Raw genomic sequence first — 17,083 nt, 5'->3', positions numbered from 1 at the left:
TGTAAAACAATAGAGAATCTGTTAAATCCCTTCCTTGTTTTGTAGAACTTCAAGTTTACCTTTCCCCTCAATAGACAAGTAAAGATTACTTTGTTAAAGTTACAAGTGCGTGTCTGGCTGTTTTTCACAGAATCATAGTGACCTCCAGGGTCATCTAGTCCAACCCCCTGCACAGTGCAGGAAACTCACAAACACCTCCCCCTAAATTCACAGAATCTTCATTGCTGTCAGATGGCCATCTAGCCTCTGTTTAAAAACCTCCAAAGAAGGAGAGCCCACCATCTTCCGAGGAAGCCTTTTCCACTGAGGAATTGCTCTAACTGTCAGGAAGTTCTTCCTAATGTTGAGCCGGAAACTCTTTTGATTTAATTTCAACCCATTGGTTCTGGTCCTACCTTCTGGGGCCACAGAAAGCAATTCCACACCATCCTCTATATGATATCCTAACAGAATCCCCTGCTTCTGGCACCCTATCCCCCTGCCCTCCCCCCCCCCACCACCAATCTGAGTCTTCCGTATGTGCGGGCTCCTACACAGAAGGGGAGGGTGGGCAGGGCTTCCTACAGAGACACAATCACAGGGCTTGGAATTTGCTGTGAGTGGGCATACCTGATGGAGCAACGTGGCAGAACAAGGACTCATGCAGGAGGCAATGGTCAGCATCCTGTAAGTCTAAGACACTGGCATGAAACAAGCCAGGATTAAGCCAGAATGTCTGCATCCATAATTATACAAAACCATAGTAAAGAATAACTATGTGAACCAGCCTCAGATTTTGGCATTGGAGCTTAATTAACCATAGCTTAATGCAGCACACCACATTTGGACAATCCAAAACCCACAATTAAACTAAACCACAATTTTGTGTGAAGTCTGACCCAAGCCAGTGTGTGTACAGCACTACGTACAGAGGACTGCACAATCATGAACTGAGAATTTGTCATTTTACCTTTGTTGATCTCATGGGGGGAAAAACCTGGATAGCCCAGGCAAACCCAGTCTCGGAAGCCAAGCAGGGTCAACTCTGGCAAGTACTTGGATGAGAGATCTCCTTGGAATACCAGAAGTCGGGAGGGTAGGGGCAGGCTTTATTCAGCCACCTCCCTGAATATCCTCTTGCCCCCAGTAGGGGGCAAGCACCAAAAGTCACCATGACTTCCAAGTGTGCGCACACACACACACAATTAAAAATACAAAAAAAGTGGGGATAGGGCAGCTCTTGGCTGCATCCAACTGGCCCTTGCTTGCCCCATGTCCTAAGATAAAAAAGGAATGGGCTTTGCCACCTCATTTTGATGATCTGGGTCCTGCACTGACCAGAACACTCAGCTGGTTGTGTCCTCTTCAGCCTCTTCCCTGATTCTTTTAAAGAGAGTGCAGCATGTGTTGCAGGCACTCTCAGGACTTCTGGCCTCTTGTGTGAAATCACATTTTAATGAGAGTTCCAACCCTTTCCCTACTGTTGCCATGGATTTACTTGCCTCCTTTGTCAGCCACTGCTCAGCTGTTGAGGTGGTGTGGCCTCAGAAATCCTCTTCACAATTTTTCCCCCCAATCAGAAGCAGCCACCTAGTTGAAGAAGGTGAGCCCCTCTCCTCAGACAGAACCCCATGAATATCATTGTATATTTGTAATCTCTATACCCAGAGACATAATTGCAGATATGGAGACTGGAGTGTGGACAGCGCACACAATCTCACTTCCTTCCATGGGCGTAGAGAGCTATGATCTCCAAGTATACACATTTATTTTGTGCAAAATTAGTGAATGGCTGCCCATTCACTCCTAGGGGATAATGTTTTGCGGTGGAGGCAAAACAAGCCTCTGAGACTGGATGGGCTGGTCTGTAATCCAAGGGACAATCATAACACATTGGTACTATAACTTTAAGCTTCAGTCTTCTGTCCACTGTAAAAGCTACTATAGAGCAACTGAGTCACTTCCTTCCTATATCCGGCCTGAGAAGGTGGACCCAGCACTACATGGAATGCAACAAATCTGTCAGAACCTACTTATTTGTACAGTTCTTCACAGGGATGGAGGAAAATTGGACTTGGAACAAGTCATCCCTAAAGCTCTTCTCCATTTTGCTGCTTAGTCACAACAGGTTTGATTTAGAGTTTCTCGATAACCGTATGCTTTTTGTTGAGCTGGGGAACCTCACCAATACATCAGAAAAGAAAACTAAACATTGCCAATGCCCAAAAGGAAATACTGATGGCCCAATGCTTGTGTCTGGCATGTATCTGGATAATCCCATTTTTAAATACAGACCCAGTCAGGCATTCAATAATACAAATCCATTTATTTGCACCAGGAGGTCATGCAATTCCCACTCCTGTGTGACTGGGAAAAAATACCCTATTAGATAGCAAATCTAACAGAGCCACAAGGAAATTGACATGGTATCCTATTTAGCAGCTAGGCGGCTTGAAGATGAGAAAAATCAAGCTTTTGTTATTTTCCCACAATTGGTGCTTAGCAGAGAAGTGAATAGGGACAACCACCTGTAAATCTCAGGATTTTTCTAGTTTTTTTATCACATTTTTCAACATTAGACGCAGTTATAAACACAAAAAAGAAGGAAGGCTAACTCAACATGACAGAGAATGTTTCTTAATAAACATTAATCATTTATTGGTTACACTAATGATGATGCAATATCACTGGAGAGTTCAGCAATTAATTGCTAGGGATATGCACTTGGATAGTAACTAATCAAATCTTCCCAAATGTTTATTTGTTAATGAAGCTGTTATAACTAATCCACATTGAAACATTAATAACATCCAGTATTCTTTGGATGTGTCCATTGTTCTTGCATCCTTTGAACTGAAGGTCAAAGGGAAGGGAGAGTGAGCCAACAGATTTTTCCAATCATAGAGTTATACAGATCTTGCTACCACCCAAGATTTATGTGTATAGACCTGGCTGTCCAAACTGCTTGTGCCAATCACGTTGCTAGCTCACTTGCTTGCAGAGTGTTTTTGATTCTGTACAAGGGCATGGCATTGGCACCTGTCTGCTTATCCATTACATTTTATTTGATCTTGTCCAGTTCTCAACAGGCTTGGGATGCTGATCATAGTTCTTCCACCCCCCGCCCCCATTTTATTCCTATAACAGTGGGTTAGGCTGAAAGAGAAAAATTGTCCCAAGATTTACTCAGATCTCCCCAGCACTATTTCAACACTATAACTACGACACTATACCAGCTATTTGTTCTTTTAATGCTACACCTGCTAAGCACAGGAGCGTACATTTTGCTTGCATTCTCTGGCCTGCAGTCAGTGCTGTGTATGTGTATGGATAGAGACAAATGTAGGTCTTGTCAACTGGAAATAAGCAGCTCTTCCAGAGGAACAAACAAAAACTTTTTTACTTGTAGCCCCTGGACCATAGGCCTTTTTTGGAGATTGGCAGCAGTGCGGCAGGGTGGAGAATCGAGACCAATTATCAGACACAAGTCAGAATCAGTTGTCTTCTCGTACTGCATATGCAAACGGGGGTGGGGGGGGGGATGAATTGCTGGGAATTCCACGTCTCAAGCTCCCACTATTAAAAAAAAACACTTGGGCTCAATTCAATTTTTTTTTTACTTATTTGATTTATAACTTTCTCCCCAATGGTGACCTACAGCAGCTTACTACATTCTCCTCTCCTCCATTATATCCTTGCAACTATATTGTGAGCTACAGGTCTAAGGTCACCTAGCAAACTTCCAAGGCATAGTGGGGATTCTAACCTGTGTCTTCTAGATCCTAGTCCAATGCTCTGGCCACTACCCCATACTGAACTGGGACTGTGCTGTGAGAGAAGGGCTTTAAGCCTTCTCCCAAAATATCTTCCTGATCTCAAATCTCCTGATCTCAAATGTCCCTTGTACAGAATCCATTTGTCCCACTAGAGCAAACATATTAGCCTTATTTGGTCTAGTTACAGGCAGTGAGACGCGGATGGAAGGTAGTGGCTTCCAGTACTGTGAACTTCTCCTCACAGAGTGATGCCACAGACACTCTACAATAGCTTCCCTTAACCCTTACAGAGCCAGATTCTATACAACAGTGGCAAGAGCAATGGAAGGCTAGCTGGGTGATAGGTTATCATTTCCCAGTAACAAGACACTGTGGCTTGGGAAAATGTACAACCACCCCCCAGAAACAAAACAAAATTACTCTGCAAACAAACAATTAACAAAAATACTGCCTTGAGAGAAGGCATGTAGTAATTTCAGGTCATTTCCATTTGTGGCACTGACCAGTCAAAGATTTAAGTGTCTACTGTGTAACAGTGTGATGTTCCTCCACACCAATCTCTGGGATTTCTTTTGTCTGATCTCTGCTAGCAATTTCATGGATATAGCTGTTTCTAACCTCTGAAGGCTGAACATGCTGATTTGTTCTCATGGAGACAAAATTTTTCAAGTACCCAGCAGAGCTTTTAAAAAATGTGGCCAGTGATTGTCAAGGAGAGTTAAATTACTTAGGGCCCTCACACTGAAAATCAGAATATCTGTTGAAAGTGGGATTTCAAAAAAGTCCAGAGGTGAGCTCAGTGGAAGAAAAAGCCACCAGGCATTACTTCAAGGAAGCCAGATTAGCAATGGTAAAGTCCATTCACAATCCCCCACCACAACAATCTGGATATCCTAACTTTCCAAGAAAGAAGGCTTTAAAGTAAAACTTCCCACCAGCCTGCTGTCCCTGTGGCATAACCTATTTCTCTCTTTTGAAAAAAATAACAAAACAGGCATCCAAGTCCTTCAACAACAGCTGCCTTCATCTTCCTGAGAATTGGTTCTGGTGCTTTGCAGCCTAGGCTGCCACAATCTGTGACCACCTCCAAGGCAGAGAATTTATTTGGTGGAACTGATGCACTAGAATTGCCCGTGCTGTGTGATTTCTATGCCTCAAAAAGCTGCCTCACACAAGCCCCCTTCTATCAGCGTATTATTACACAGAGAGCAACCAAGCAAATAAGAATTCCTAGACTGCTCTTTAAAAGGGTTACGAAGCATTTGCAGGCTCTCTGCCATTGATGTACAGCTTTAAAGCTGTCATGGATCAGCCTTGCTGTCTATCGGCTTAGAAGGTCTATAGCTCCACGTAGGGCTGAGACTTCACTTCCACTGTGGCTATGTCCTCTGGTCTACTAATGAATGGTGAAAGACTTTCTAGAATGTTTGGTCTGCCTCTGTTACCACAAGCCCGGTTTAAACATATTGAGACTTCCTTATATTTGCATCTTTCCACTGAAGTATCTGGTAATGGAGGGGGGTGGGCTGTCTAAAATAACTGTGAGTCCTCTAGTGGTGGTTACTGAGTACGACATTTAGCTATTGCCAAAAGCAGCTCAGGAAGGGCATTCTGCCTTTTTGTAGGACATGTGTCAACCCATCTTCCTTGTTTGGCAGCACACCAGAGGCATGATAAATCTATTTTTGCTTCCGGGGTGAGACTGCAAAAACAATGCAACTTGACAAATACTTGGCAGCCCTTGTCTAGAGGGTTAAGTTTGACATGATGTGTCCCACTTTGTGCAGGCCTGTGGTTCAGAGATATGCAATGGAACTCTTGTGGAAGACATAAGCAGCATAGTTTGGCTCTTGTCCCTTCCCCTCTGCACTGCAAAATCATTCAGGTACCATTAAAGCTTCATTAGCAGCCCTGTAAACCTATACCAGAGCTATTAAAATGCACCTTGGCCTTTTCCATTTGTCTGTGCTTAAAGTATATTCGGTCATCTGAACAACACTAAAAATGCAATGAAGAATAGATGGGAGTGCTCACGCTTTTAAAAAGAAAACAACAGAGTTGAACAGCAGTGGCGGGGAGGGAGATAGAGTGAAGAATGATGGACTCAGTGATAGACTAGAGGAATGCAAGATCCTATTCTGAATCCTAATCTGTTTGTATACTTCTCCCCATGACAATCACACTAGAGGTATCAAGAAGATCAGACAGGAACAGTCATCCATATCCTCACATCTAGAGGAGCTAACTCTGCGTAACCATTGGGATGACTTTGCTTGGTAAAGGTTCCTTTCAGGCTGAGTTCACCCAATTATAACTGAGTTGTGATCATCAATGAGATCTACCAAATGTGTTTTCCTCAGAAGTGTTGGTGTAGGGTAGTGGTACAGTTGGCAAGTGTGATTTCTTTCTTTCTCTCTTTCTCACTAATATATTTCTCAGGCTGCCATACAGTACATCCAGTAATATGAGGAGCCTACATTTTCTGATTAAGGGTTATATAGTGAACTGTCAAATTCAGAAACTCTACTGAATTCATAGGATCCCTCCTGCCCCCATAAAAGAGGATGGAGCAAAAATAAACAGCAGTTCAAGCAAGCATGTAACTGTCCCCTGGAAGCATTTTTTTCCTGAAGAGATCATGCTTGGAAACTTGAGTAGACTGTTCCAAAGTGAGTCAGTGTCTCACCACGGCCAGGATACGGAAGAAACCAGCCTAGGTCAGCTTCCTTGAGAGCCTTTTCATGCAGAATAGCCTGTGACTAAGCTCTGCTTTCTAGAAGTTTCCTGTTTTTCTCAGCTTCCTGAAAACTGGTAAAGAGCAGTAGGAGTTCTAGTGCCTTATGCTGATCAGTGACTATGATGAGTGAATATAAGAACTGCCTTTCCAATAGAAGAGCTGACAGGGGCTGGCACAATTTGAGCATAGTTGTCCCTGGTTTAAAACTTGCCTCATCCATAAACTGAACAGGTGGTCTTAGACAAGCCACTCTCTCACACAGCCTACCCCCCCCCCCAGCCATTTGGGTATAATATGTCCACACTACAGGTTTTTGTAAGAATTATATGGACCACTTTGAACATTCTAATGGCTATATAGTGTTTATTATTATTATAAAACAATCTGGTACCAGAAAGTTGCTTATTACAATTGCCCATTTCATTTAATTAGCCGTACATTATTCAGGAGTGGAAGAGCTTCTTATTCAGGAGAATTCAGTCATAATCTCAAAGACCAATGATCTACCTATTATATTCTTTATTCTAGTCCAGGGGTGGGGAGCAGTGGCTCTCCAGATGTTTTTTGCTTACAACTACCATCAGCCCCAGCCAGCATGGGCAATGGCTGGGGCTGATGGGAGTTGTAGGCAAAAACATCTGGAGAACCACTGTTCCCTACCCGTCTAGGCCAATGGCATCTTTAAGACTAACAAAGTTTTATTCATGGCACTAATGTCTTAAACTGCTTACCTTGATCTTCAGCTCAGCCAAGGGCACACTCGTGATTTCTTGCTTAAACACATGTGTAGCTGGATTAGGGAACAGTATTAAGATTAGGCTTCTATTTCTTCTACAAAATGCATGTCAATAAGCTTCAATAAAAGTAAGGAGGGTTTTTTTCCAGCTACAATTTACTGACTGGAAGAGAGTTACTGCATGTGATTCCATGCTTCCCTGACTGTGCAACTTTGCTATATCAACTAATCACATATTGCCAATAGTACTGTTATAGGAATTTGTATGCAAAATTTATGTTCATTCTTGTTCTATCCTAGTGAGGATGAACACAAATAGACCTCTCCTTTTCCTGTCCCTTGATTGTCTCTAATGAGTGGACTTCCTTGGCTCTACTAGATGGCTTCTTATACCTTCTAAATATCTGCTTGAATCTATTTGTTCCCTGCTCTGATCTTCTGCCAGATGTGACACACCAACAAGCAGTTCCTTACTCTGGTTATTTAGAACCATGCCTTGTTGCTGTCACTTATATGCAGCAGCATCCTCCCCAATTACATACACAGGCCCCCAGGAGCAGCCCAAGGGCACGCACCGTGTTAATGGAACAGGCAAAAGTCTCCAGAAGCTGAGTCCCTAGCAGTTGTAGCATTCAAATGTAGCATTCTGCTGTGGGGAGTGGGGGAACACTATCACAAAATTACAGAGATTTCCCCAAGAGCCAACTTTGAAGATTTGATAACCTCAAACCTCAGATGCATTCATCCAGCCAGGAAGCTGCAGCCACCCCACTCCTCTGTGACCAAACAGTAGTGCTTTGAGGCTGAGAAAATGCTTATCTAACGCTCGTCCAGGCTCACAATCACTCTGGGCAACTAGGAAGGAGACTTTCCTTTCCTGTTTAGCCACTGGCTTTGAAATAGCAGCAGTCTGACTTAAAATTTGGAACTTTCCTTCCTTTCACCAACCTCTGACAAAATGAAATAGTTCTGGGGCAAGAGTTGCATTCTTCCCTCCTTGTGCCACACAGCTCCAGGCCTTCTGATCACTTCATTAAGGAAGGATAAGAAAGAAGAAACTGAAGGAGGAGTGGGAGGTGAGAGGTCACTATAATATTTACCCAGATGTCACCTTTCACTTTCCTGAAGCAGGGGAAGTTAACTTCAAAGCAAAAGGAGGGCTGTGATGCATCATACTGCCTGTCTGTTGGGGAAGCTACACGTATGCTCACACAGTTAATCTCTTTCCAGCTTTCTGTGATAGTATCAATCCAGTGGTACAAATGGCAGTAGTACTGACAGAAGGCGTATATATAGGGTTGCCAAGTCCAATTCAAGAAATATCTGGGGACTTTGGGGGTGGAGCCAGGAGACTTTGAGGGTGGAGTCAGGAGACATTAGGGGTGGAGCCAGGATCAAGGCTGTGACAAGCATAATTGAACTCCAAAGGGAGTTCGGGCCATCACATTTAAAGGGACGGCACACCTTTTCAATGCCTTCCTTCCATAGGAAATAATGAAGGATAGGGGCACCTTCTTTTGGACCTCATAGAATTGGACCCCTTGGTCCTATCTTTTTGAAATGTGGGGGGTATTTTTGGGAGAGGCACTAGATGCTATACTAAAAATTTGGTACCTCTACTAAAAAAAAAACAGCCCCCTCAGAGCCCCAGATACCCGCAGATCAATTCTCCATGATTTTCTATGGGAACAAATCTCCATAGGGAATAATAGAGTTCCCAGCAGACATTTCCCTGAGTGAGGGGAGGGTCTCCAAACCGGGGGATCCCCTGCCCCCACCTGGGGATTGGCAACCCTATATATATAAGGGAGAAGGGTGTGGCAATGAGAACAGTGGAAACATGGAAGAATCTACCTTAGGATAAAGGAATGACCCCCTTTGTCTTTGGCTGCAACCAAACTACAGTGAAGAGTTGGAAACAGCCACTATGAGAAATACAAAGGCAGTATAGTGTCAGAAAAGAAAGGAGAAACTCATTATGGATCATAGACGAGTGGTGACAACAACCTTACAATATAATGGAAGGCCTCAGGGGGGAAAAAGCTGATTGAAAGATAGTGTAAAGAGAAACCTTGCCTGGATGCAATCCTATCAGTAGAGTGGGCATTTATAGAAGCCATTGGAGCTGCCCATCACTGTGAGACCAGGCAGGTGGTCTTCTGACAGGCATGGGCATTATCCCTCCTCTCACAATTTAAGAACAGTGTTCCACAAATGAGCAGGAGCAATGTTCTCCACCTATGTTCACTGTCACTACATGCCAAGCAGATGCTCCACCACTGAGCCATGGCCCCTCCTCAACTGCATGATGGTTTCCTTCCACTGAATCACCCTGAGTTACTGGAAGCATTCCACTATTCCACATTCACCTTGTCTTCCTGTTCAGACTTATTTGGGCGGTCTTCTTTACTTCTGAGAGTGAACAGTCACACATGGGTTTACCCTAAGACTTGGGTAAACACTCCAATATATGAGTTTGCCAACATCCAGGTGGAGGTTGGAGTTCTCCCACAATAACTACTTCAGTTTCCCTAGAAGAAATGCCAGCTTCTGAGGGTAGACTGTATGGCATCACATTCCTGCTGAGCTCCCTCCCCTCACTCAGCTGTCCCAAGCAACTCCCCTCCAAAAAAATATCCAGGAATTTCCTACACGGCTGCCCTATACAGCACCAGACCTTGTTCTATCAAGCACGATATTCTCTATTCAGACTAACAGCAGCTTTCTATGGCTTCAAGTAGAAGTCTTTCTCATCACCTACTCCCTGGTCCTTTTAACTGGAGATGCTGAGGATTTAACCTGCATGCAAACCAGAGGCTCTTCCACTGAGCCATAGCCCCTTCCCCTAAACCCAGAGTTGGCAGCCCTATGGACATGTGATCTGGGTTACAAATCTCAACCATAGCACTTTCCATGATTCCCAATGCGGCTAATTTACTGCTAATTGTGAAATGGCTACAACCAAAACCCTGTGGCTCAAGGCTCACTCTGCTCATGCAATCAGAGCAATGGAGGAAATGGCTGACAGACACACATCAGGGAGCCCGTCATTATACAGATAAAGATATTTGGAACCAAGATCTTTTTTTTCTTCTCCCACTGTAACTAGTCAGCAATATTAGGCAGGAGGGAATCAGCTGCACACCTCATTTGCTCTCCCTCTTCTAGGGAACTGCCCGCATGTGTGTGTGTGAGCATCGGATTGATGGCTTGTCTGACACAGCTCACTATCGCTTTGCCTTTTAAGATGATCTGGTCTCTTTATAATGTTACTCCAATGCCTTTTATCTCCAGCTCTGAATGTAATTTTAGCCACAGCAAAGCAGGATTAAACTTCCATAACATGATACATTTATCTCTCTTTTCATATTTCCAGCCTCCCCCCCAGTTCTATTTCAACCCAAAGAGAAGCAGAGATTAAACTCAGAAACACAAGCTGAGCTAGAGCAGAAAAGGATGAGGGAGGCCAACTCCTTCTCAGCACCCTACCCGTGGCAGGCACCATCCTACAGAGATGCCAGCAGCATCCTATTGGTCAGCATGGGAAAGCAGCACTATTTACTCTCAGCCAATTAAAGGCAAGAATGGAACATAATTCAGGCAAAAGAGCAAGCAGCAGACAATTGGCAAGGTTAAATTATACTGGATTAGAGCAAGACATCTCAACTCTTAACATTGGTTTGCTGGGCTGCTGTACTGTTAACATTTCAGTGTCTTCCTAATACAGTTTTATCACCATCAGAGAGTGACCTCACAGTCACATTCCAGCCATAGCAAGGAAGGCAGAAAGAAGAACTCATACTGAGGAGATTTCAGAAGTTGATCTCCCTCCCCTGATTAATGGCAAGGAAAAAATACCAACCTGGTTCATTCCAGCTACCATGTTCATTCCAGTAACGTTTATCAAGCTCACACATACTATTCCTTTCCCCCCCAAAAAATTCATTCATAGCTAGGACTCCACAAAACAGTATGTCAGACGCATTTGAAATGCCACCCTTCTATTACAGATGCACAGAAGACAGAAAATGACCATTTTATCAGTTTCATAGTCATGGCAAATTTATAATAAGGTTGTCCCCTTTCTTCCCAACAAAAGTTACTCATCAGTATATCAACCTGATCTATAGGAGCCACCCTCTAGTGGGAAAAGATGGCATTGCAGGTCCACAACTCATTCACATAAAGGAAAAGATGAAACATTTTGGATCATTTTGAGCATAGTTAAGAGTGACAAGGGTATAGAAATGTTTAAATAAATATGTACATAAAAGCCTATGGCATTCTTATTCACAGTCTCTGTTTTGGCAAGGTCAGATATCTTGCCTGCCTTTGGTCTGAAACACCCTGATGTTTTTGTACCACAGTGATAAATGTTACAGCTAATCTATATCAAACATAAACTGGACCGCAGGCCCGACAGGAACATATATGGAAACTTATTTTAAATCAACAGAATTAAATATCACCAGTAACACTTGTTCAGTCCTGAATAGGTTGATAAGATTTGCTTTTTTAAGATTTGCTGGGCCTGGAATCGGTGCTGAAGGAAGAATTGGCTTACTTCTCCCCTCATTAGATTAAATTTCACTTTGCAGTAAAACTAAGAGGTTGGTCTGAAACTAAAGGATTTTGTTCCAAAGGCCTCTCGAATTCAACCTGTTTGTTCATAAATTAACTCTGCGAGACAATATACTTGGATACATGAGGGACAGGTGGGCTAAATGATTTGACCAAGCTCAAAGTGGCAGTGTGTAGCAGAACAGAGAGTCTGGTCCACAGAGAAGCATCCTTTCTTTCATTCTATCTCACATGTTCTACATCATCTTACTCCACATAGCTTTCTTTAACTGCAGTGGATGGATTTGCACTTAAAAGCCAAGCCAGGTAGTAGTACCCACCTGCCAAGGACAATGTACTATCTTGATCCCTTTTTGTTCTGATGTTATTATCACTGAAGTTCAAAACAACCCTCTTTTCCACAGACAAAGAACTTTCTTTCATTTGTCCCAGCTTCTAAGGTCTCGAGTTTCATAGGCAGGGAGCTGTCATTTTATTGAAGGAAAAATGAAAACAGAAAGTGTCCTGATCTATGAAGGAAAACACAGCAGGGAAGAGCAGTGACCCCAACTCAATGGCTTTGGTGATGGATATTGGATAGTATGGACCCTGCCATCAGTGTGGGTGGAAAACTTCAGTTACCTCCCACCATCTCAGTCTTCTCTTTCTTTTATAAGGAGCCATGGCCTGCAAGCCAAGCTGGTTAAGAGATTAACTCTCTAAAAACCACATTTACTCTAATTAGCCATGAAATCTTTATAACTAAGTGAAAAAATGATTCCCTTGAGGGAGTTTTGTCTGCTCACCACTGTTTGAATTGTAGGATGGGGGTGGAGATCCAATAGGGAGCACAGAATAAAGACAATTCAGATCTAATCGATGAATAGCAGAAAGTCTAAGCAATCATCATCAAGAGAAAATCAGATACCTCAAATCAAAAAAGGAGGGAACAGAAAGAAAAAGATTGGGGGAGAGCTCCTTTTGTGGACTTTTTTCCTGGCCAGCCAAATGTGAATTATTCTAGTTAACAGACTGTAATACAATGTAGGGTCTCTTAGTGATTTGGTAGAAGATTAACAGTTCCTGGTTCCCCCATTTACAGTGACGGACAGAAGTACATTGTAACCCCCCCTCCCCAGGCTCTGTATGTAGACAGCTGCGTGAAGCTACATGAAGAGACAGCTGGGTGAGGAGGGGGGAAAGCATCAGAAAGAAGGGCCCATGTTGAATTGTTTAAATATTATTTCATGGGGTGGGTGGGTTGTAAAGCAAGGAGGATGGAGAGAACCTCTTTACAACTTAGAGCCATAAATATTTCATGTCAGAAGAATACGGACGATTATATTCCTGCCAGCACCTTTCTTGTGTATCTTAAACATGTCACCATCTTCCACTCTCCCTCCCTTCCCCCTCGTTTGTGTATTTCTTGAAACATGCCCATGAAATAAAGATCAGCTGAATAATCAAGACTGTGTGTAAATGGGAGAAGGGTCTGTCTCAAGAGCACTACTGGATCAGGTTGGGAAAGCAATGGAGTGTTCATTATTTTTTTTTAGTTTTAAAAGATGCCTGACAGGTAGGAGAGTTTTTCAGAGACTGAATGGAAATCTTAGGGAAGCTGACTGGAAATAGATGGACAGACAGGCAGACAAAACAGGATTTGCATGGGAATTGAGCAGTGAACTTTCAGTTGATCAGGGCAAGATCTGAACTCAAGTGTGACTGAAAACAGGAGACGAATACATCAGTATTTCTGATGGAGTCCAGAAACTGCTTGGACTCAAAAGATGCCTCACCTGTGAATAGATAGGTATGGTGCCCCAGCAGTTATCATCATGAAGTTCCTCACTTATCTCCCTGCATGGTACATCAGTATAACATTATGGAGAGTTCTGGTCAAATATATAAACTCACTTTTTGCCCCGACTTTTGAGAATTACACATTGCATCAAACTGAGTGCCAACAATTCAGTTTAACCTCACTAGAGTAGCATCTCTTCATTCTAAACATTATCTTCAGGCAGAGTGAACATCCACTGCTGAAAGACACTTAACAAGTTACCAAGCCCTCATCCAACCTTGCAATAAAGTTTTTACAATTCATTTCAACACTGGGGAACTCAGATTACAAAAGAGACCCGGCCTATACTTATGCCTCTACTGAGAATCCGCTCCAAAAGTCATTTCCATTTAGCTGCTTTTTGAGCTGATCTGTCCAATATTAAATGCAATTTGCAAAAGAGAGCTGAAGAGCCAAAGGCAGGTGAGGTCATTTATTCTCTGGCCCTCAATTGGTCAGAACTTTATCGTTGTAATTATTTATTTTGTGTTTTGAGAAAAAACAGCTTCTTTGTTGAAAAGCTAAACAGAAGACACGGTTAAAGAGGAGTGTCAGACAGGGTGAGAAAAGGGAAACATTTCTGTTAAACTGGGGATTCTGTTCAGAGCATAGCACTTTTAAAAAAATCATTCCCTCCTGAGGAACTCAGAGCAGCTTACACTGTTCTCCCTTCACTGTAATATCCTCACAACAACCCTGTGAAGTAGAAAAAGGGCAAGGGGTCTTTAGAGCTCAGTGGGAATCTGAACCCAGGTCTCTCTAATTCTAGCTCAACACTCAAGCCCCTACACTATACTGACCTGTGATCTGTTACCAGCTCCCACAGGAGACTCTACAAATAAATATCAAATAAAGCAACTTGGGTAATTAAGACCAAAATGAGTTATTTCAGCTTCTTTCTGTGAATGTTGAATAGATGGAGCAAGGCACTTCCTTTTGCTATGTATTTAGTTTCAAGATGGCAAAAAAACCCCTCTACTGAACTTTTGTCTCCCATTGGACTCAACTGCACTTGCTAAGTCAATGCTGATTGTATTCATCATGTAAAGCCCACAGTACTGAAATATTCTGTTTGTAAAGTCTGAAGATACAGAGGAATGAGAAAATCACAAAGGAAATTAGCCATTTAGGATATTGATATACTGCTGGATTTGCAATGACAGTAGCTGTGTGCAGAATATAGTCATCAGTCTCTTGACTATAGAGGAGAAGTAGGTCATTGACTTGGTGAGATGATGGCATCAGTGGGGCTATCCAGTCAGTGATAGTGCAACCAGTCCTATGCTGCTAATGTTACCCTTCTCACCTACAAACCACTTGAACCCTGAGGAAATCAAATCCTGGTAAATGCAATTCTAGCATTTGACAGATACATGTGCATATATGCAGAAATAAACACACACACTTTTTCAACACGTGCTGAATGAACTATACAACCCAAGGAGATTTCTCTTTTCCTTCTCACATGTAGAATCCCACTGAGCTCCCTTCCAATGTTGTATGAACATCAGCCACCTAGTTCTCCAGAAACACAAAGTTTTGAAGCAACCTAACTTAAAAAGAAGGTCCAAAAGGTTGACATCCCAGATTAACCAGGGCAAAGTGAGAAAAGAAGAGCTCTGCCCACAAAAATGCCTCAATCCTAGGATGTGCTTATGCACAACACCAACAACTTTTCAGGTTGGGGAAAATGTACAATGTTTTATCCTGCTGCCTCTCCCCACCCCTGTTGAAACATGGATTTATTCATTTCTTCCAAGCTGCTTTAAAACTTGGAAAGATGTTTTCATAAAATATGTATTGCTGGGGATTGGAAAACACTCCATGAACAACCACTTTATCTCAATGGGAACTTTTTTTGAACCTGTTTGCTGCACTTGTCTCCACCAGAGGCAATGGCTAATGGAAACATCAGCCCATTAGATTTCTGGAAGGATGGAGCCTGTGGGCAGCAGAACACTGATTCCCAAGAATCCTCAGAACTTACACCATCTTTAAGAACCTCTAGAGAAGCTGCCCCTAAACAGACCTGATTCTACAGGGACAGATGTCTTAATAGCTAGAAAGGCAATCGTGTTTGCCCTCCAGTAACACTGAGTGATGAAGCTATAACGGTCATCAAGAGAATCAAATTCCACGGGAAAGTGCCTAGAGTCAGGTGGGGCAAATATCTGTTCTTTTAAAATCATATTGCTGTATTACAAAGAGCATTAAGGGTGGGGGGTCCAGAGGAGGTGGGTGAGAAATCGGTCCTCCCCCACCCCCGTAGAATAAGCGGGAACCAGGTGTCCGCGGAAGGCATGGGCAGCCCCCTTTGCCAGCTCTGGCTGGTCGCCCGGCTTCAGTGACTTACCCAAGCTAAAGAATGCCTCTGGTTTCTTTCGCGCGGGGGGGGGGGGGCTCCCAGTTCCTCCCCACTCCTCCTCGGAATTACGAAGAGGTAATCCACAGAGAGCCCGAATGAATGGAAATCCACAGCAGCAAGTCCGCCACCGTTGGCATGTATCTGTATTCCTAAAGTCTCTCTCGTTCTTCCTTGGATCGGCTCCTTCCTTCCTTCAGCCAGTCAGCCAGCCAGCCGGCCAGCCAGTCATTCCACCGAAGTCTCTGTGCGGCTGGCTGCCCAATGGAGATCTGATTTGGCCAATTGTCTTCCGGGCTATTCTTTGCCCACCCCGGTCTATTCTGACTGGCATCAGCAATTCCCGGCAGGCTTCCCTCGGCGTCTCCTCGCCAGTGCCATTTCCTTCATGGGGCTGCTGGTTCTGCCCCCTCCTCGCCTCCCTCTCTCTCCGACTCTCTCCGGCTGCCAGGACCACAGCCAGCGTGCGCTCCTTCCTCCGGCTCTAGGCTGGCACTGCACGCTCATCTCTCCCCATCAGCCGCGGCGGCGGTGGCGGCAGCTTGCCTGCCTGCTAAAGCCTGCCTCCTTTGATTACCATGGAGCTCATTAACATACAGTCACAGGGGGTTAACCCTTCCCCAGCCAGCGGCTCCCCAGCCCAGGCCTGCCCAGTTTGCTGCAGTCTCCGGACCCTTCGCTTGGCTCTTCCCGTTGGCGACGTCAGAGCAAAGGAAAATCAAGGAACTGGGGGGTGGGATGTGTGTGTGTGTGTGTGTGTGAGAGAGAGAGGCTGGCATATGTTAAAAATAGATCGGCAGCCGTTTGTCCCCGCGGGCCCCGGGAAATGAACCCACCCATCCGCAGCAAGGGAGCTACCTTAAGGGGTCCTTTCCCTATAAGAAAAGGGGGGGGGGGCAGGGGCAAAGCAACAGCATTCAGACTCAGGGCTGAAGAACCGGGGCTGACGCAGCGGCTCCCTTTGCTGGAGGGAGGCGAAAGGCAACCAGCAGGTAAAGTGGGGATAAGCAGGCGTCTCGGAGAGAGGCCAGGTAAGCGGTGGGACTCTACAGGTGGGACCTCTCAGCCTGGGTAGTGGACGGGAGAGAGCGGA

General features: G+C 44.0%; 1 protein-coding gene across 2 annotated transcripts in view; it reads right to left on the bottom strand.

Annotated features, from left to right (window-relative positions):
• PLXNA2 (plexin A2) overlaps nucleotides 1–16,407 on the bottom strand; it is a 771,921-nt gene extending 755,514 nt beyond the window's left edge. For both annotated transcript variants that reach the window (XM_060231255.1, XM_060231256.1), the window contains exon 1: nucleotides 15,982–16,407. The gene's annotated coding sequence lies outside the window, so the exon portion shown is untranslated. The remainder of the gene's footprint in view (nucleotides 1–15,981) is intronic.
• Between the last annotated feature and the right edge of the window lie 676 nt (nucleotides 16,408–17,083).

This window comes from Heteronotia binoei, chromosome 2, assembly GCF_032191835.1.
Source record: "Heteronotia binoei isolate CCM8104 ecotype False Entrance Well chromosome 2, APGP_CSIRO_Hbin_v1, whole genome shotgun sequence".
Lineage (NCBI taxonomy): Eukaryota > Metazoa > Chordata > Lepidosauria > Squamata > Gekkonidae > Heteronotia > Heteronotia binoei.
The sequence above is the reverse complement of the archived record's forward strand: the minus strand, read 5'-3'. Positions and strand labels throughout refer to the sequence as shown.